Source organism: Bubalus kerabau, chromosome 5 (genome assembly GCF_029407905.1).
Source record: "Bubalus kerabau isolate K-KA32 ecotype Philippines breed swamp buffalo chromosome 5, PCC_UOA_SB_1v2, whole genome shotgun sequence".
NCBI lineage: Eukaryota > Metazoa > Chordata > Mammalia > Artiodactyla > Bovidae > Bubalus > Bubalus kerabau.
In genome coordinates, this window is record NC_073628.1 from 46,997,431 (window position 1) to 47,019,678 (window position 22,248).

General features: G+C 39.3%; 1 protein-coding gene across 1 annotated transcript in view; it reads left to right on the plus strand.

Annotated features, from left to right (window-relative positions):
* Nucleotides 1-3,010: 3,010 nt before the first annotated feature.
* LOC129653850 (tripartite motif-containing protein 43-like) overlaps nt 3,011-22,248 on the plus strand; it is a 29,631-nt gene continuing 10,393 nt past the window's right edge. The window contains exon 1 of the mRNA XM_055583519.1: nt 3,011-3,304. The gene's annotated coding sequence lies outside the window, so the exon portion shown is untranslated. The remainder of the gene's footprint in view (nt 3,305-22,248) is intronic.

Below are 22,248 nucleotides of genomic sequence, written 5' to 3' on the forward strand. Positions count from 1 at the left end.
GAATTGATGCTTTTGAACTGTGGTGTTGGAGAAGACTCTTGAGAGTCCCTTGGGCTGCAAGGAGATCCAACCAGTCTATCCTAAAGGAAATCAGTCCTGAATATTCATTGGAAGGACTGATGCTGAAGCTGAAACTCCAATACTTCGGCCACCTCATGCAAAGAGTTGACTCATTGGAAAAGACTCTGATGCTGGGAGGGATTGGGAGCAGGAGGAGAAGGGGACGACAGAGGATGAGATGGCTGGATGGCATCACCGACTCGATGGACGTGAGTTTGAGTGAACTCCGGGAGTTGGTGATGGACAGGGAGGCCTGGAGTGCTGTGATTCATGGGGTCACAAAGAGTCGGACACGACTGAGTGACTGAACTGAACTGAACTGAAGATATCTTCCCTAGAGGGGAAAAAGAAATGGGAATGTTATAGTAAACAAAGATTCTGTAGCGCTTTTTTGGCTTAACTGTTGCCAGGGGAGAAGCTTTTCTTTCTGTTAGGTTCTGCTTTCTTTGGAGGACGTGAGGGCGCCCTCTCCTGGTTTCCTGCCTCTATGTCATCGATAATAGGTTTTCACACCAAACTATAAACTGGGTTTTTAAGAAACATTCTCAAATTTCCTGAACTCTCATGGCAATAGCTTTTCACCCCAATGAAAAGAGAAAGTGTTAGTCTCTCAGTCATATCCGACTCTTTGCGACCCCGTGAACTGCAGCACGCCAGGCTTTCCTGTCTCTCACCATTTCCCGGAGTTTGCCCATGTTCATGTTCATTGAATTAGTGATGCTATTCGACCGTCTCATCCTCTGTCAAACTCTTCTCCTCCTGCCCTCAGTCTTTCCCAGCATCAGGGTCTTTGCCAATGAGTTGGCTCTTCACATCAGGTGGCTAAATTATTGGAGCTTCAGCACCAGTCCTTCCAGTGTATACTCAGAGTTGATTTCTTCCTTTTAGGACTGACTGGTTTGATCTCCTATCCAACGAACTCTCAAGAGTCTTCTCCAACACCACGGTTCAAAAGCATCAATTTAAAAGTTTAGATATAGAGACCTTTTTTAAAAAATTTCTTCATTTAAAAAATCTCAAAGACAAAACATCAAAAGCGTTTATTTTGCTCACAAATGCACCATGTGGGCAAGGCATGGGAAGCAATAGCTGGTCTTGGCTCCACTCAGCTGAGCCAGCTTAAAGGCTGAGGTATATAGGTATCTGAAAGCTTGCTCACTCACACATCTCTCAGTTGCTCTCACTAGCCACTAAGACTTTAACCAGGGCTATCAACAGAAATACGGACACATAACCCTTTGTTTAACTTGGGCTTCTTTACAGCATGGTGGTTGTGTTCCAGCAGTGAGTATCCCAAGAGAGACGAAAGCGAAAGTTGTGTAATTTTTAGATCTAACCTTGGAGGCTTCATAGTATCATATCTGCTGTACGCTTTAGCTCAAAGCATATACAGCCCCTTCCGAGTTGAAAGGGAGAAAATGCACTCCTTGTCATGATTGTTGGTGTGACAAAGATTTAAAGAGATTTAAAGACCAAAAATATTGCTGTGAATATTTTCAGAAAATGCAGTCTACCATAAATGTTCCTTTTTCCTCATCCCCATATAAATAATAAAAATGACGTCCACAAAAATAGTAATCAAACATTATTTTAATGAATTGACAGTAGAAAGTACGTTTGTCTAGCTCAGATAATATGAAATCAATTATCTTATAATTGCTAAGTTATTAATCTGATATTTTAAACTCCATGAGAGCAGGAGAATGACTGTTTTGCTTAATCCTTGTATCTCCAACACCTGGTGGGATTCTGCCGTTTATCAAATAAATGTTTAAATTTTCTAAGTAAAGGAATATATAAGTGAATAAACTTTATATTAAAAGTCACTTCTTCCTATGTAACTCATTCCCACTGTCTTTTACACATGTTTATATTTTAGAATCTTAATACCAACTTTTATATCAATATATGTTTTAGTGTGATCCACTCAAATATAGTGATAATTCAAAGTTCTTGAGGATTATAATCTTGCCAAGGTGGGTGTACGGTCAGGCCACTCATGATGGATGTTCTCTGGTGCCTTGTCCATCCTCTGCCAGTCCAGTGCCTGCTTCAGCTACACCTTACTTATAGGACTGACCTTCTATATACTTGCCCCAGGCCCCAGCTAATGATTATTCTAACCTTTGGTGGTGGTTCAGTCACTAAGTCCAGTCTGACTCTTGCGACCCCATGGAGTGTAGCTCACAAGGCTCCTCTGTCCATGGGATTTCCCAGGCAAGAAAATTGGAGTTTGTTGCCATTTTTGTCTCCAGGGATCTACCTGACCCAGGGATCAAACCCCCATCTCCTGCTTTGCAGGTGGTCTCCTGCATTGCAGGCTGATTCTTTACTGTGAGCCACCAGGGAAGCCCGTTCTAACCTTTAGATCAGAACATTTCCACCTGGAGGGCTTATCAAAGAGGGGGTGGTGGGCTTGGCCCTCTCTTGGTTTCCCTGGTAACTGATGAGCTAACCTGATGTCACTTTCCCCTATAACTGCCACCGCCACCTCCCTCTCCCCCGGAATGAAGACTGCTGCCCCCTCTTGCTGGCTGCCCAGGGCATGCTGTGGATGTTGCTCCAAAACCTTGCTTATATCAATGACGGCTGGCTGTTTCCTCAGTCTTAAATCTGGGCAAGTACAGGCCTGCGGAGTGCAGCCTGACTGGGGTTGGGGGGTGGGTGTCAATACCCAATAGTATTTTCCCTACTTAAGAAAAGAAACCAGCCATCTGAAATTAGAGCTATTTTTTAATACGTCTATTTGGCTGTGCCAGGTCTTAGCTGCGGCACATGGGATATTTGATCTTCACTGTGGCTGAGCAATCTTCTGTTACCGCATATGGGATCTATTCCCTGACCAGGGATGGAACCTGGGCCCCCTGAACTGGGAGCTGGAGTCTTAGCCACAGGACCACCAGGGAAGTCCCAGAGCAATTTTTTAAAAATCAGATACATTATCAAAGTTTGAACTGCTCTTTAAAAAAATTACCTACCTTCTTCCAATGACTAAAATACACCCAGGAGTCAATTCAGTCACTGTGAAAACAAAATTCAAATCCTTTTGAAACATTACATGTATTTGTAATTTACTTCAAATATATGTAAATATAGAAGACTTAAGGAAACCTCAGTCTATTAGTCATGCTCTCCTTTTATGGGCTCTGCACGAAGGCCTAATCTCTGTTGAGTGGGCCCGTATCCTTCTCTCTGTCCCTCACCTCAGTGGAAACATGGAAATTGACCAAACCTGATTTCTAAGGTAGAAAAAAAGTTTCTGTTTTGTTGCTCATAAAATAGCTCATGCTTTGATTGCCTCACATGTTACATTGTATGTGTTGGGGGACTTTCATGTCTGGACTACATTCATTAGTTGTAAGATTAGTGAATGGTTTACTTTGAAGTGCTGCATGGAGTTTCATTTGCTCATCAATGAATGCTTAATCTAGTTTCCTAAATCAAGGATGCTTGTCAGTTTCAATTCCCTTCAATAATATTTCTTGCTAACAAGGATGAAATTACATTACAGGGGAATGGAGAGGACCCTGTGATAAGCTTTAGGATGCTTTCCATTTTGAATGTGGACGTGAATGCAGTCAGGTGAATTTCCTATAGCTCCTGCTGCTGCTGCTAAGTGCTTTAGTCGTGTCCAACTCTTTGTGACCCCATGGACGGTAGCCTGCCAGGCTCCTCTGCCCATGGGATTCTCCAGGCAACAATACTGGAATGGGTTGCCATGTCCTCCTCCAGGGTATTTTCCCAACCCAGGGATCGAAACTGTGTCTCTGGCAGCTCCTGCATCAGAGGCAGATTCTTCACCACTGTGCCCCCTGTGAAGCCCACTAAGCTCTCTCAAGGCCTGTTGTCTCTGGGGTGACACAGATGCATACATACGGGTTAGTCTGAGAGTGACAGTGATAAAATACAACTGTAATCTACTTGTTAAATTTCTGATAAATTCTTACCAGTACGGCTCTTAACAAAAGGGTAGTAGGGAGCATGAGAGCAAGGAGACCCTACTCTGACTTTGTCTTCAATAAGGTTTGCACTGGATCTCCTTGCCTTATTCCTGATTTTGGAGGCAATGCTTTCAGCTTTTTATTTTAAAGATTTATTCATTTATTGGCTGTGGTGGGTCTTTGTTGCTATACACAGGCATTCATTCTCTGGTTGTGGTGAGCAGGGGCTACTCTCTGGTTGCTGTGTGCAGGCGTCTCAATGACAGTGGCTTCTCTTGTCATGGACCATGGACTCCAGGTTCACGGGCTGCAGTCGTTGTAGCGCATGGCCTCAGTACTTGTGGCACACAAGCTTAGTTGCTCTTGAAGCAGGTGGGATCTTCCTGGAACAGGGATCGAGCTGCTGTTCCCTGTGCAGCAAGGCAGACTTCTAACCACTGGGTCACCAGGGAAGCCCTCAGTTTTTCACCATTGAGTGTGATGTCAGCTGTTGATTTGCCATATATGGCTTCATTATGGTGAGGTAGGTTGCCTCTATGCCCACTTTCTGGAGAGTTTTTATCATAAATGGATTTTGAATGTTATCAAAAGCTTTTTCTGTATCTATTGATATGATCATCTGGTTTTATTCATCACTTTGTTAATGTGGTGTATCACACTGATTTGTGGATCCTGAAAACTTCTTGCATACATGGGATAAATCCCACTTGATCATGGAGTATAATCCTTTAAATGTATTGTTGGATTTGGTTTGCTAATATTTTGTGGAGCATTTTTGCATAAAATTAACACTCCTGCACCATGGGTGGGAATGCAAATCTGTACAACCACTTTGGAGAACATAATGTAGATTCCTTAACAAAACTGAAAATAGAGCCACCATTTGATGCTGCAATCCCATTCCTTGGGCACCTATCTGGAGAAAACCAGAATGCGAAAAGATACACCCACCCCAGTTTTCATAGTAGCACTATTCACAATAGTCAAAACACAGAGGCAACCTAAATATCCATCAACAGAGGAATGGTTAAATATGTGACTACATATGCACAATGGAATTTTACTCAGTCATGAAAAAATGAAATGTCATTTGCAGCAACATGGATAGACCTAGAAATTGTCACACTGAGTGAAGTAAGTCAGACAAAGATAAGTATGTGTTATCACTTATATGTCAAGTCTTAAAAAAAAAAACAACTGGTACAAATGAACATACTTACAAAACAGAAATAGTGTCACAGATCTAAAAAAAACAAACAAACAACTATGGTTACCAAGAGCAAAGGGAAGGGGGACAACTTTGGAGATTGTGGTTAACATATACACACTGCTACTGCTAAGCGCTTCAGTCATGTCTGACTCTGTGCAACCCAATAGACAGCAGTCCACCAGGCTCCCCCATCCCTGGGATCCTCCAGGCAATAACACTGGAGTGGGTTGCCATTTCCTTCTCCAATGCATGAAAGTGAAAAGTGAAAGGGAAGTCACTCAGCCGTGTCCGACTCTTAGCGACCCCATGGACTGCAGCCTACCAGGCTCCTCCATCCATGGGAATTTCCAGGCAAGAATACTGGAGTGGGCTGCCATTGCCTTCTCTGATATATACACTAGTGTATATAAAACAGAAAGCTAATAAGATGGTACTGCATAGCACAGGGAACTACTCTCTAGTGACCTACAGGAGGAAAGAATCTAAAAATGAGTGGGTATATGTCTATATATAAGTGATTCAGTTTGCTATGCAGCAGAAATTAACAAATTATAAATCAGCTATACTCCAACAAGAACTAAATAAAAATAAATACCCAGAAAAGGTGTGTTGTGTTTACATTTTATGCCAAAAGAAAATGTAAGCACTCCACATTTTTTCTATATATCTATATACAGAGAAAGAATGTTATAGCTCCTCCATATCATTGCCTGTAAATTATAGTGAGAACTAATAAGAAAGCATTTTATCTTTATTGTGTTATGATTTACATTTTGTAAAAATTCATCTATTGAAAGGAAACAATTTTTAGTAAGTACACTCAATTGTATAAGCATCGCAAAAATCCAGTTTTAGAACATTCTCATTAACCTCAAAAATTTCCTTCATCCTGTTTTCAGTCAATTCTCTCATTTACCTCCAGCCCTAGTTACCTCCAGCTGGCCTGATACCTGTATTTATACATTTGATTTTTTTTTATACATTTCATACAACTGGAATCAACATGTAATCTTTAGCCTTTTGCTTCTTTGTTAGCCTGTTTCTGAGATTCATTCATGTTATACCATTTATCAGTACTTCATTCCTTTTTATTGTTAAATAATATACCATTGTAGAGAGATACCTCATTTTAATTCATTCACCATTTGGATATCGGAATGCTTCAAGTTTTGGACTATTTTGAATAATGCTACTATAACATTCATGTACAAGTTTTTGTGTGAATATATTTTTTTCATTTATCATAGGTAGATTCTTAGGAGTAGAATTCCTGAACTACGCCATGTTTATGTTTAACTTCTCAATATGATGTCAAACTGTTCTCAAAAGTGACTGTGGCAGTTTACATTCTCAGCAGCAATGTGTGAGGGCTTCATTTTCTCCATATCCTTGTCAACACTTAGTATCTGTCCCTTTGATTATCGTTATTTTGGTGAGTGGAAAATAATTTATAATTTACTAATTATCAGTGATGTTGAGCGTCTTTTCATGTGCTTGTGGCCTTTTGTACATGAGTAGAATAATAAAGCAGGGTAATTTGCAAAGAGAGGAATGAGGTGACATCATTGTTACTATTTTTAAAAGTAGTCAGTCATGATCTCTCCACCAAAAAGAAAGCATTTGGAGAGAAACCTGAAAGGAGTGGGGAAAAGCATTCCAGGCAGAGGAAACAAGAAGTGCAAATGTCCTAGAGTGAGAGCAGTTTTCATACATTCTAAGTAAACCAGGAGGACAGAGGAGATGAAGCAAAGTGGCAGAGCGGTGATGGAAGGCAAGTAACAGAGATGGGCTGGCAGGAGTGCAGGTCTTATAGGGGTTTAAAATTAGGGATTTAAGACAAGACCCAGTTTCCCCCTCAGTCAGTCTATCCCATCAGGAAGCATCCATAAGCCTCTTATCCTTCTCCATCAGAGGGCACACAGAAAACTAACCAATCTAATCACATGGACCACAACCTTGTCTAATTCAATGAAACTGTGAGCCATGCTGAGTAGGGCCAGCAAAGACGGATGGGTCATGGTGAAGAGTTCTGACAGAATGTGGTCCATTGGAGAAGAGAAAGGCAAACCATTTCAGTATTCTTGCCTTGAGAACCCCATGAACAGTATGAAAAGGCAAAAAGATAGGACACTGAAAGATGAACTCCCCAAGTCGGTAGGTGCCCAATATGTTACTGGAGATCAGTGGAGAAACAACTCCAGAAAGAAGGAAGAGATGGAGTCAAAGCAAAAACAATACCCAGTTGTGGATGTGACTGGTGATGGAAGCAAGCTTCAATTCTGTAAGAGCAATACTGCATAGGAACCTGGTATGATAGGCCCATGAATCAAAGCAAATTGGAAGTGGTCAAACAGGAGATGGCAAGAGTGAACGTCGACATTTTAGGAATCAGTGAATTAAAATGGACTGGAATGGGTGAATTTAACTCAGATGACCATTATATCTACTACTGTGGGAAAGAATGCCTTAGAATAAATGAAGTAGCCATAATAGTCAGTAAAAGAGTCGGAAACACAGTTCAGTTCAGTTAAGTTGCTCAGTTGTGTCTGACTCTTAGCGACCCCATGAACCACAGCATGACAGGCCTCCCTATACATCAGTCGTCCCCTTCTCCTCCTGCCCTCAATCTTTCCCAACACCAGGGTCTTCTCAAATGACTCAGCTGTTCACATCAGGTGGCCAAAGTATTGGAGTTTCAGCTTCAGCATCAGTCCTTCCAAGGAATATTCAGAACTGATTTCCTTTAGGATGGACTGGTTGGATTTCCTTGCCATCCAAGGGACTCTCAAGAGTCTTCTCCAACACCACAGTTCAAAAGCATCAATTCTTCTGTGCTCAGCTTTCTTTATAGTCCAACTCTCACATCCATACATGGCCAAGAAAAAACCATAGTCTTGATGAGACGGACCTCTCTTCACAAAGTAATGTCTATGTTTTTCAATATGCTGTCTAGGTTGGTCATAACATTCCTTCCAAGAAGTAAGCATCTTTTAATTTCATGGCTGCAATCACCATCTGCAGTGATTTTGGAACCCAGAAAAATAAAGTCTGACAATGTTTCCACTGTTTCCCCATCTATTTCCCATGAAGTGATGGGACCGGATGCCATGATCTTAGTTTCCTGAATGTTGAGCTTTCAGCCAACTTTTTCATACTCCTCTTTCACTTTCATCAAGAGGCTCTTTAGTTCTTCACTTTCTTTTATAAGGGTGGTGTCATCTGCATATCTGAGGTTATTGATATTTCTTCTGGAAAACTTGATTCCAGCTTGTGCTTCCTCCAGCCCCACATTTCTCATGATGTACTCTGCAGTACTTGGACGCAATCTCAAAAACAACTGTTCATTTCCAAGGCAAACCATTCAATATCACATTAATCCAAGTCTATGCCCCGACCAGTATTGTTGAAGAAGCTGAACAGTTCCATGTACCTACAAGAACTTCTAGAACTAATACCCAAAAAAGATGTCCTTTTCATTATAGGGTACTGGAACACAAAAGTAGAAAGTAACACTTGGAGTAACAGGCAAATTTGGCGTTGGAGTACCGAATGAAGCAGAGCAAAGGCTAAAAGAGTTTTGCCAAGAGAATGCACTGCTCATAGCAAACACCCTCTTCCAACAACACAAGAGAAGACTCTACACATGGACATCACCAGATGGTCAACACCGAAATCAGATTGATTATATTCTTTTCAGCCAAAGATGGAGAAGCTCTATACAGTCAGCAAAAACAAGACCAGAAGCTGACTGTGGCTCAGATCATGAACTCCTTATTGCCAAATTCAGACTTAAATTGAAGAAAGTAGGGAAAATCACTAGACCATTCAGGTATGACCTAAATCAAATCCCTTACAATTATACAGTCTAAGTGAGAAATAGATTTAAGGGACTAGATCTGATAGGCAGAGTGCCTGATGAACTATACATAGAGGTTCATGACATTGTACAGGAAAAAGGGATCAAGAACATCCCCAAGAAAAAGAAATGCAAAAAAGCAAAATGGCTGTCTGAGGAGGCCTTACAAATAGCTGTGAAAAGAAGAGAAGAGAAAACCAAAGGAGAAAAGGAAAGATATACCCATTTGAAGAGCAAGGAGAGATAAGAAAGCCTTCCTCAGTTATGAATACAAAGAAATAGAGGAAAACAATAAAAGGGGAAAGACTAGAGATCTCTTCAAGAAAGTTAGAGATACCAAGGGAACATTTCATGCAAAGATTGGCTCAATAAAGGACAGAAATGGTATGGACCTAAAAGAAGCAGAAGATATTAAGAAGAGGTGGCAAGAATACACAGAAGAACTGTACAAAAAATAACTTCATGACCCAGATAATCACGATGGTATGATCACTCACCTAGAGCCAAACATCATGGAATCTAAAGTCAAGTGGGCCTTAGGAAGCATCACTATGAACAAAGGTAGTGGAGGTGATGGAATTCCAGTTGAGCTATTTCAAATCCTGGAAGATGATGCTGTGAAAGTGCTGCACTCAATATCCCAGCAAATTTGGAAAACTCAGCAGTGGCCACAGGACTGGAAATGGTCAGTTTTCATTCCAATCCCTAAGAAATGCAACGCCAAAGAATGTGGAAACTACCACACAATTGCACTCATCTCACACGCTAGTAAAGTAATGCTCAAAGTTCTCCAAGCCAGGCTTCAATAACACGTGAACCATGAAGTTCCAGATGTTCAATCTGGTTTGAGAAAAGGCAGAGGAACCAGAGATATAATTGACAATATCTGCTGGATCATCAAAAAAGCATGAGAGTTCCAGAAAAACATCTATTTCTAAAAACATCTATTTTGACTATGCCAAATTCTTTGACTGTGTGGATCACAACAAACTGTAAAATTCTAAAAGAGATGGGAATACCAGGCCACTTGACCTGCCTCTTCAGAATCCTGTATGCAGGTCAGGAAGCAACAGTTAGAACTGGACATGGAACAACAGACTGGTTCCAAATAGGAAAAGGAGTATGTTAAGGCTGTATATTATCACCCTGCTTATTTAACTTATGTGTAGAGTACATCATGAGAATTGCTGGGCTGGATGAAGCACAAGCTGGAATCAAGATAGCTGGGATGAATATCAATAACCTCAGATATGCAGATGACACCACCCTTATGGCAGAAAGGGAAAAAGACCTAAAGAGCTTCTTGATGAAAGTGAAAGAGGAGAGTGAAAAAGTTGGCTTAAAGCTCAACATTCAGAAAACAAAGATCATGGAATCCGGTCCCATCACTTCATGGCAAATAGATGGAGAAACAGAGGAAACAGTGGCTGACTTTATTTTGGGGGGGTCCAAAATCACTGCAGATGGAGACTGCAGCCATGAAATTAAAAGATGCTTACTCCTTGGAAGGAAAGTTGTGACAAGCCTAGACAGCATATTAAAAAGCAGAGACATAACTTTGCCAGCAAAGAGCCGTTTAGTCAATGCTGTGGTTTTTCCAGTAGTTATGTATGGTTGTGAGAGTTGGAGTATAAAGAAAGCTGAGCACTGAAGAATTGACGCTTTTGAACTGTGGTGTTGGAGAAGACTCTTGAGAGTCTGTTAGACAGCAAGGAGATCCAACCAGTCCCTCCTAAAGGAGATAAGTCCTGAGTGTTCACTGGGAGAACTGATGTTGAATCTGAAACTCCCATACTTTGGCCACCTGCTGTGAAGAGCTGACTCATTTGAAAAGACCCTGATCCTGGGAAAGACTGAAAGCAGGAGAAGAAGAGGACAACAGAGGATAAAATGGTTGGATGACATCACTGACTCAATGGACTTGAGTTTGAGTAAACTCCGGGAGTTAGAGATGGACAGGGAGGCCTGGCATGCTGCAATCCATGGGGTAACAAAGAGTCAGACATGACTGAGCAGCTGAACTGAGCTGAACTGAAGTGAACTGAAGGCTATTCTTCAAAACCAAAGAATGGCATTGAAACATGTATAATATAATATGTGAAACAAGTCACCAGTCCAGGTTCTATGCATGATACAGGTTGCTTGGGGCTGGTGTACTGGGATGACCCAGAGGAATGGTATAAGGAGGAAGGTGGGAGGGGGGTTAAGGTTGGGGAACATGTGTACAACCCGTGGTGGATTCATGTTGATGTATGGCAAAATCAATACTATATTGTAAAGTAATTAGCCTCCAATTAAAATAAATAAATTTATATTTAAAAAAAGACAACAACAACAAAAAAAACAAAGATTCTCATAGAAAAGAGTTCAGATTTATGGTTTCAAAAGGTGTGGGAGGATCAATTGAGAGAGGGGAAATTGGATGAAGGTGGTTAAAATGTACAAACTTCCAGTTATAAGATAAAGAAGTACTAGTGATATAATGTACAATATGATAAAAAATTAATACTACTGTATATTATATATGAAAATTGTTAATACAGTAAATCTAAGTTCTTATCGCAAAGAATTTTTTTTCTATTTCTTTAATTTTGTATCATATGAGATAGGAGATGTTCAATAAACTTTATTGAGGTAGTCATTTCACTATGTATGTAGTAAAATCATTTACACCTTAATTAAATACACCTTAAACTTATATAGTGATGTGTGTCAATTATAGCTCAATAAAACTGGAGGGGAAAAAAAAGGAAAAGGTTATTATAAGAATTGAGATCAACCTGAAGAAAGTTATGTAAAAAAAATACAGAAGGAAACAGATGATACTTTGAAAATTTATACTATGAGTTAATGGACAAGATTATTCATATCTGCAGATTAATGTATTCACTCTCTATAGGAACTGGAAAGATAGTATATAGATAAGGAACAATAAAGACACTTGACCTCAGCTGTCTAATCATTCCTGGATACTCAGTTTTGTGGGTGAGAAACTTGCTAGCCGTTCTCGGATGTACAAGTGCTCTGCTAGCTCTTAAGAGAGCAGCGTGGTCCTGTGGCCTGACTGTCGACAGAGAAAATGCCACGGCTTCATTTGAAAAAGGACCCAACTGCTGTCCAGCCTCAAAGTGATTTTGTTTCCATTATGATTGGTAAAAAGAGATATTTCATTATTATTTTCATTTTCATTACTGAAATTATTATTTTCATTTTCATTTCATTTTCATTACTATAAGTCTGAGAAAATTTTTGTTTGGTTACTGTTCATCTGAATTTGTTCTTCTGTCATTTGGCTATTCTAAACAACTCCTTGCCTATTTTTATGCTTATTCATCTGCACGCTATGAAATACAAGAGCTGAATACATAGTATAAGTATTAATACTATATCCTTTATGTGCCCTGAAATTGTCTTCCAAATATATACTTGACCTCACTCATGGGATCTTTATTAAAATAGTTCTCAATTTTTCTTTAATCAGACTTAAATACGTACATTTTCTCCTTGGATTCTAGACATTATTATAAGTCTTCATACTCATAGAATATTCAAATATTCTGCTAACATCTTTCCTATGATTATGATGACTTTCCTGTAATTCACATAATAATTTTATTTATTTACCTTTGTAGGCATGTGTGTGTGTGTGTATTTGTATATAACAATAGGAGGGATATCCAATTCTCTTTTCTTTGAGGAGGAAAGACAATTTTAACAGCACTATTGATATAAACCAAAAAATAATCATCATTTCACAGTGAACAGAGATATTATCTTTACCTTATACATACATACACATACATATGCACATATACTCACAAACGTACTCTGTAGTCTATTACTCCATTTTCTGTTTTACTAATTTATACATGCTAAGCCAATATTATCTTCTTGGATATTTTTCTTTCAAAATAATTGTAAATCACTTTAATATTAGGCCTTCTACTAAAATTTCTTGTAATTCATATATTAACTTAAGAAGCACTGTCACTTTTTTGCTATCGTGTTACCAAGAACATGGTAAATCTTTCCTTTAGTCAACATATTGATTAGTTTCTTTTAGAAATGCTTTATGGATCTCTTAATATAGATATTATACTGGTTCTTGTTAAAATTATTTCTAATTATTTTACAGTTTTTGTTGCCATTTTGAATAGGTTAACTTTATTTTCATCTATAGCTGGTTATGTAAAACAAAGAAAAATCAATTTATTTTGTGTATTTATAATGTACACAGGAGAAGGCAATGGCACCCCACTCCAGTACTCTTGCCTGGAAAATCCCATGGACGAAGGAGCCTGGTAGGCAGCAGTCCATGAGGTCGCTAAGAGTCGGACACGACTGAGTGACTTCACTTTCAGTTTTCACTTTTTTATGCATTGGACAAGGAAATGGCAACCCACTCCAGTGTTCTTGCCTGGAGAATCCCAGGGACGGGGAAGCCTGGTGGGCTGCCGTCTATGGGGTCGCACAGAGTCGGACACGACTGAAGCAACTTCGCAGCATAATGTACACAGCCACTTTGAACAGTTCCCCTAAGAGGACCAGCAGACTTAGATTTCTTAGATTTCAATTTTTATCAAAAATATGGATAATTTTACTCTTTTCCATTGATAGTATTGATTATTTACTGTTCTTTTCTTATTGCATTTGCTAGAATGTATTGTTTAAAGTTGATAATAATAGTCAAAATGGGCTTCTCATTGCTTACAAGTGAAAACTATTCTATCCTAAGACAGGACATCCCAAGAAAGTTTCTTTTGTTTCTTATTTTAGTCAGGGTTTATTAAGAATATCTGCTAAATTTCATCAAGTAGCTTTAAACATCTATGGCTGTACTTATTTGGCACTCTTCATTAACACCATGGTGTCATAAAATGTGTTAAAGTTCCTGATTTGTACTCTCATATTTCTGGAATCCTACCTGAAGATCTCACTGATAAATTCCAATTAATAATATTTTATTTGCAGTCATAATTTAAACTGTCATTGAACTATGTTTTCCTTCTTTGTACACTTGTTGTCATGTTTTGGTATTAATATTGTATTGTCTTTTCCTTCTTTGTACACTCATCATGTTTTGTTATTAATATTGTATTGTCTTTCTATAATGAGTTTCGGAGCCTTCTCCCATTTTCTTATGCTCTATAATTTAAACTAAATCTATCTCTTTTCTAAATATCGGATAACGTTCATCTTTGAAACTTTCTGATCACAGTTCTTTGTTTAGTAATATATTTTAAATCACCTTTCCAACCTATTTTACAATAATTAGTATCCTAATTTTCCATTTATGTCAGTGTTGCTAATTTATCTTTTTGCTAGGAAAATATCTACATAATCTAGAATTTTAGAAAGTTAGAGTATTCACTTGTAATTATTTAAATCTCATGTGTATCTGGATTATATCTCCATTTTTATCCTAATATGTATTTACTTCCTATTTTGCTTAATTGAGATCATAATCTACATTATTGATCTTTAAAATTAGTTTTTAAGTTTATCTTTTTGTTTATAATTTTCTACTTCATTTCTTCATATTCTACTTTTATGCATTCTTTCCTTTTTTCTCCAAAGAATATTGCTTAATATACAGTGTGATGTTCCGACACTCCTGGTGGGAATGTAAGCTGGTACAGCAGCCATGGAAAACAGTATGGAGGTTCCTCAGAAAACTAAGCATAAAATTACCATATGATCCAGAAATCTCACTCTTGGGAATACACCCAGACAAAACTATAATTAGAAAAGATACATGCAACCCTGTGTTCATAGCAGCACTATTCACAATAGTCCAAATATGGAAGCAACCTAAATATCCATTGACAACTGAATGGATGAAGATGTGGTCCATATATACAATGGAATACTACTCAGTTCAGTTCAGTTCAGTCACTCAGTCGTGTCCGACTCTTTGCGACCCCATGAATCACAGCATGCCAGGCCTCCCTGTCCATCACCAACTCCCGGAGTTCACTGAGACTCACGTCCATCGAGTCGGTGATGCCATCCAGCCATTTCATCCTCTGTCGTCCCCTTCTCCTCCTGCCCCCAATCCCTGCCAGCATCAGAGTCTTTTCCAATGAGTCAACTCTTTGCATGAGGTGGCCTTAGCATCATTCCTTCCAAAGAAATCCCAGGGCTGATCTCCTTTAGAATGGACTGGTTGGATCTCCTTGCAGTCCAAGGGACTCTCAAGAGTCTTCTCCAACACCACAGTTCAAAAGCATCAATTCTTCAGCTCTCAGCCTTCTTCACAGTCCAACTCTCACATCCATACATGACCACTGGAAAAACCATAGCCTTGACTAGATGGACCTTTGTTGGCAAAGTAATGTCTCTGCTTTTCAATATGCTATCTAGGCTGGTCATAACTTTTCTTCCAAGGAGTAAGCGTCTTTTAATTTCATGGCTGCAGTCACCATCTGCAGTGATTTTGGAGCCCAGAAAAATAAAGTCTGACACTGTTTCCTCTGTTTCCCCATCTATTTCCCATGAAGTGATGGGACCAGATGCCATGATCTTCATTTTCTGAATGTTGAGTTTTAAGCCAACTTTTCACTCTCCTCTTTTCACTTTCATCAAGAGGCTTTTTAGTTCCTCTTCACTTTCTGCCATAAAGGTGGTGTCATCTGCATATCTGAGGTTATTGATATTTCTCCTGGCAATCCTGATTCCAGCTTGTGCTTCTTCCAGCCCAGTGTTTCTCATGATGTACTCTGCATATAAGTTAAATAAGCAGGGTGACAATATACAGCCTTGACGTACTCCTTTTCCTATTTGGAACCAGTCTGTTGTTCCATGTCCAGTTCTAACTGTTGCTTCCTGACCTGCATACAAATTTCTCAAGAGGCAGAATGAAATAGTGCCATTTTCAGCAACATGGAACCAACTAAATTTTATATTATTATACTAAGAGAAACAAGTCATAAAAGGACAAGTATTATATAATATCACTTAAATATAGAACCTAAAATATTGCACAAGTGAACTTATCTACAAAACACTAAAAGACTCATAGACATAGATATTAGCCTTATGGTTGCCACAGGAAAGGGGAGAGAGAGAGGAAAGGACTGGGAGTTCAGGGTTGGTAGATGCAAACAATTACATTTAGAATGGATAAACAACAAGTCCTAATGCATAGCAAAGGGAACTGTATTCAGTATCCTGTGATAAACCATAATGGATAAGAGTATTTAAAAAGAATATATATATAAAGAATGTATATATGTGTATAACTGAGTCACTTTGGACTAAATGCTTCAACCAAAAGGCAAAGATTGGCTAAATGGATGCAAATACAAAATGGGTTGAATGCCCCAACCAAAAGACAAGGGCTGGCTGAATGGATACAAAAATAAGACCACTATATATGCTGTCTACAAGAGACCCATCTTAGGCCTAGGGACACATACAGACTGAAAGTGAGGGGCTGAAAAAAGATATTCCATGCAAATGGAAATAGACTTTAAAATAAAGACCATTACAAGAGACAAGGAAGGACACCACATAATGACCACAGGATCAATCTAAGAAGAAGATACAGCAATTATAAATATATATGCACCCAACATAGGAACACATCAATAAATGAGGCAAATGCTAACAACTATTAAAGGGGAAGTTGACAGTAACACAATAGTAGTGGGGGACTTTAATATTCCACTCACACCAATGGACAGATCATCCAGACAGAAAATTAATAAGGAAGCACAAGGTTTAATTGATACATTGGACCAGTTTGACCTAATTAATATCTATGAGGCATTTCACCCAAAAACAATAGATTTCACTTTTTTCCTCAAGAACGAGATAGATCACATCTTGGGTCACAATCAACTCTTGGTAAATTTAAGAAAAGCCTGAAAACATTTCAAGCATCTTTACTGACTACAATGATATCAACTACAGAAAAAAAGTTATAAAAAGAACCCACGAACACATGGAGATGAAATAATACGCTTCTGAGTAACTAAGAGATCACTAAAGAAATGAAGGAGAAAATTAAAAAAAAAAATACCTAAAAGCAAATGACAATGAAAATACAACCACTCAAACCCTATGAAATGCAGTGAAAGTCAATAGAATCACCCACTCAATGGACATGAGTTTGAGCAAGTTCTAGGAGTTGGTGATGGACAGTGAAGCTTGGCATGCTGCAGTCCATGGGGTCATAAAGAGTTGGACACAGCTGAGTGACTGAACTGAAGAGGGAAGTTTATAGCAATACAAGCCTTACCTCAAGAATACAGTTCAGTTTAGTTCAGTTGCTCAGTCGTGTCAGACTCTTTGTGACCCCATGAATTGCAGCATACCAGGCCTCCCTGTCCATCACCAACTCCCAGAGCTCACCCAAACTCATATCCTTCGAGTCGGTGATGCCATCTCATCCTCTGTCCTCCCCTTCTCCTCCTGCCCCCAATCCCTGCCAGCATCAGAGTCTTTTCCAATGAGTCAACTCTTTGCATGAGGTGGTCAAAGTATTGGAGTTTCACCTTTAGCATCATTCCTTCCAAAGAACACCCAGGACTGATCTCCTTTAGAATGGACTGGTTGGATCTCCTTGCAGTCCAAGGGACTTTCAAGAGTCTTCTCCAACACCACAGTTCAAAAGTGTCAATTCTTCAGCGCTCATCTTTCTTCACAGTCCAACTCTGACATCCATACATGACCACTGGAAAAACCATAGCCTTGACTAGATGGACCTTTGTTGGCAAAGTAATGTCTCTGCTTTTCAATATGCTATCAAGGTTGGTCATAACTTTCCTTCCAAGGATACAAGAGAAACATAAATTAACCACCTAACCTTACACTTAAAGCAACTAGAAAAAGAACAAAGAAACCCCAAAGTTAGTAGAAGGAAAGAAATCATAAAGTTCAGAGCTGAAATAAACAAAAATGAAATGAAGAAGACAATAGCAAAGATCAATAAAACTATTAGTAAAAACTGATTCTTTGAGGAGATAAACAAAATTGAAAAACCGTTAGCCAGACTCATCAAGAAAGAAAGGGAGAAGACTCAGATCAATAAAATTGGAAATGTATAAGTATTATTTTAAAAAGGTAAAATTCTACTTTGATCAGTGGCCAGGATGAGAGAAACACCTGCCATATTAAGCAACACTGTTAACTGTAATGCTCCCAGTGACGTCTGGCATGGAATTTTTTTTATCCCTGGAGAGAGATTCACATGCTGGTATGATCAGCAACCTGAACAGGGAATAGAGTTGAACCCCATATCCTCTGTTGGGTTAAGTATCTGTTCCCATCTCAGCCAGCCCTCTTGCACCCACTGAAGGAGATATATTTTTGTTATTCATGTTGTGAAAGAAAGTGAAAGTGAAAGTTTCTTAGTCGTGTGCAACTCCTTGCAACCCAATGGACTGTTCATGGAATTCTCCAGGCCAGAATCAGAAGGAGTGGGTAGCCTTTCCCTTCTCCAGGGGATCTTCCCAACCCAGGAATGAAACCGGGGTCTCCCACATTGCAGGCGGATTCTTTACCACCTGAAGTATTAGGAAAGCCCATTAATGTTGTAATTGTTGCTATTGAACTGTGTGTGTCGATTATGATCTTGGAGACCCTTGAGTGGTCCTGAAGAGAGATCTTAGTTCCCTGCCCGAGAATTGAACCTGGGTAACCTGGATGAAAACTGGGAATATAACCATTAGATGACCAGGCGCTACAGGCTAGAAACAAAATGGCCCAGGTTCTTGCCTCCATTTGAAAGGAAAATGTTTTAAGGAGTTTCTTAGTAGAGACACAGCACAAAGAGTGAGAGGAAACACAATTTGTTTATTTAAGACTGAAGCAAGGCAAAATGCACACCTGGAGCTAAAGGGTGTGAGTGTCCTCCCTAATGAGGAGGAGTGCAGTAAGGAGGTGATTAAATCTTTACATAGGGCAGTTCTTCTGGGTATTTGCTTACCTTTGGCCAATTGTTGCACTTCTTTCCCTGTTCTAAAACAGTTCCCAACATAAGTGCACATTTTTTTCCAGGATATATTCAGTACAGAGGCTTGTGGGAGCTTGGCATCAACTATTATGGGGTGGTTCCCACTCCTTTTTTACTCCTATGAATCTTTCTGCACTTGTACAGTCTGGGAGCTTTCATTGACCTCAGGAGTGGTCATCTCATGCTCTTTACTCCAAATGAGCTCATCTCCTGTGATTAACTTTGTCCTTGGAGCATCTAGGGAAAACAAAATTCAGTTTTACTCTTCTTGAAAACTTCCAGCTGCTCTGCTAAGGGTCCATCTACCTCCTACCTCAATTACAATTTATAAAAAGGGGAAATCATCACATGCAGAATATAGCCTTCACTTGTGGTCACTGGAGGTTTCTGAAGTAGGGGAAGGTCAGGCTGTCCACTGAAGCAAATGAACAATCTTCTCATATTTTTAAAGATTTGGAGTTAACCAAAAGGAGTCTTTCATACATATTTTTTTTTCTCTTAGTCTCTGATTTTGAGCTATTTAACTAGGATATACCTGTTTATTCATATTGGATAGAAATAGGAATCCAGATGAATTTTTAATCTCCTAATTTTGTCACTTTTGGACAAAACTGAGGAACACAGGGTGATATCCTCTAAAGGGGAAAGTAATACCCCATAAAAATATAGTGATTTCAATCCTGACTTATTTTTTAGCTTTTCCTGGGAATTATGTTATTTTTTCCAGGAACCTGGGCTTAAGAGCAGGCATAGACTTCCCTTCAGTTATTTGGCTTCTACATTAAATAATTCACAGAATCAATGTACTCTCTGCTTCTGGTTTTCTCTATTTATTTCTCTCTCTGTCTTGAACACACACACACACACACACACACACATGAACACACACACACACATACAAACAAATGCCTAGATAGAAAGTATACAAAATAATAATAAATCCCAGTTGTTGATTTTGTTATTTTGATGTTTAATGGAGAAGAGTACAGAGGAAAAGACTATGGTGCTGTTTCCATTTATTTCCTTGATTTCTCCCACCTAATTTATTTATAACAACATATTTCTAGATCTTATTGTTAGACTCTATAAGTAAGTTTCCAATTCACCAAGTAGATGAACATACAGGAAAGCCTCATACAAAATTCTTCTATAGACAGTTTATTCAAACTGCATGGTGTGTTCAAGTTTTCCTGTTTCCACTGCTCTTATGACATCATCCAAGCTTTTCCTTCAGCTCATATAAGTAATTATGTTGGTAACAAAGTCCAGGATGAGTATCTTTGCCAGTCTCCTCTTATAAATTAAATTCTTCCCAAAATTATGGTGGATTCTGATTTGTGAACCAAAATGAGAGGAGCTAAAGTCCCATCACTTCATGGGAAATAGATGGGGAAACAGTGGAAACAGCGTCAGACTTTATTATTTTGGGCTCCAAAATCACTGCAGATGGTGACTGCAGCCATGAAATTAAAAGACGCTTGCTCCTTGGAAGAAAAGTTATGACTAACCTAGACAGCATATTCAAAAGCAGAGACATTACTTTGCCAACAAAGGTCCGTCTAGTCAAGGCTATGGTTTTTCCTGTGGTCATGTATGGATGTGAGAGTTGGACTGTGAAGAAGTCTGAGCACCGAAGAATTGATGCTTTTGAACTGTGGTGTTGGAGAAGACTCGAGAGTCCCTTGGACTGCAAGGAGATCCAACCAGTCCATTCTGAAGGAGATCAGCCCTGGGATTTCTTTGGAAGGAATGATGCTAAGGCTGAAACTCCAGTACTTTGGCCACCTCATGAGAAGAGTTGACTCATTGGAAAAGACTCTGATGCTGGGTGGGATTCGGGGCAGGAGGAGAAGGGAACGACAGAGGATGAGATGGCTGGATGGCACTGACTCAATGGACATGAGTCTGAGTGAACTCTTAGAGTTGGTGATGGACAGGGAGGCCTGGTGTGCTGCGATTCATGGGGTTGCAAAGAGTCTGACACGACTGAGTGACTGAACTGAACTGAAAGAAGTGAGAGAAGTAGAGTAACTGGAGCTAAGGTGGCTGAAGCCCTTGGAGAGGTCAAATGAAATTTTTACAAAGTAGACACTCCCTCTGGTAATAGAAATAAGGTTCAATGTTGTAAAGAACAATATTTCATAGGAACCTGGAATGTTAGGTCCATGAATCAAGGCAAATTGGAAGTGATCAAACAGGAGATGGCAAGAGTGAACATCAGCAGTCTAGGAATCAACGAAATAAGACGGACAGGAATGAGTGAATTTAACTCAGATACCCATTATATCTACTACTGTGGGCAGGAATCCCTTAGAAGAAATGGAGCAGCCATCACAGTCAACAAAACGATTGCAGTACTTGGATGCAATCTGAAAAACAACATAATGATCTCTGTTCGTTTCTAAGGCAAACCATTCAATATCACGGTAATCCAAGTCTATACTTTGACCAGTAATGCTGAAGAAGCGGAAGTTGAACTGTTCTATGAAGACCTACAAGACCTTCTAGAACTAACACCCAAAAAAGATGTCCTTTTCATTACAGGGGACTAGAATACAAAAGTAGGAAGTCAATAAACACCTGGAGTGACAGGTAAATTTGGCCTTGGAGTACAGAATGAAGCAGGGCAAAGGCTAACAGAGTTCTGCCAAGAGAACACACTTGTCATAGAAAACACCCTCTTCCAACAACACAAGAGAAGACTCTACACATAGACATCACCAGATGGTCAACATTGAATTCAGATTGATTATATCCTTTGCAGCCAACAATGGAGAAACTCTATACAGGCAGCAAAAACAAGACTGGGAGCTGACTGTGGCTCAGATCATGAACTTCTTATTGCTAAATTCAAACTTAAATTGAAGAAAGTGGGAAAAACCACTAGACCACTCAGATATGACCTAAATCAAATCCCTTATGACTATAGAGTGGAAGTGAGAAATAGATTTAAGGGACTCTATCCGATAGAGTGTCTGATGAACAACAGACAGAGGTTCATGACATTGTACAGGAGACAGGGAGCAAGACCATCCCCAAGAAAAATAAATACAAAAAAGAAAAATGGCTGTCTGAGGAGGCCTTACAAATAGCTGTGAAAAGAAGAGAGGAGAAAGGCAAAGGAGAAAAGGAAACATATACCCATTTGAATGCAGAGTTCCAAAAAATAGCAAGGAGAGACAAGAAAGCCTTCCTCAGTGATCAATGCAAAGAAATAGAGGAA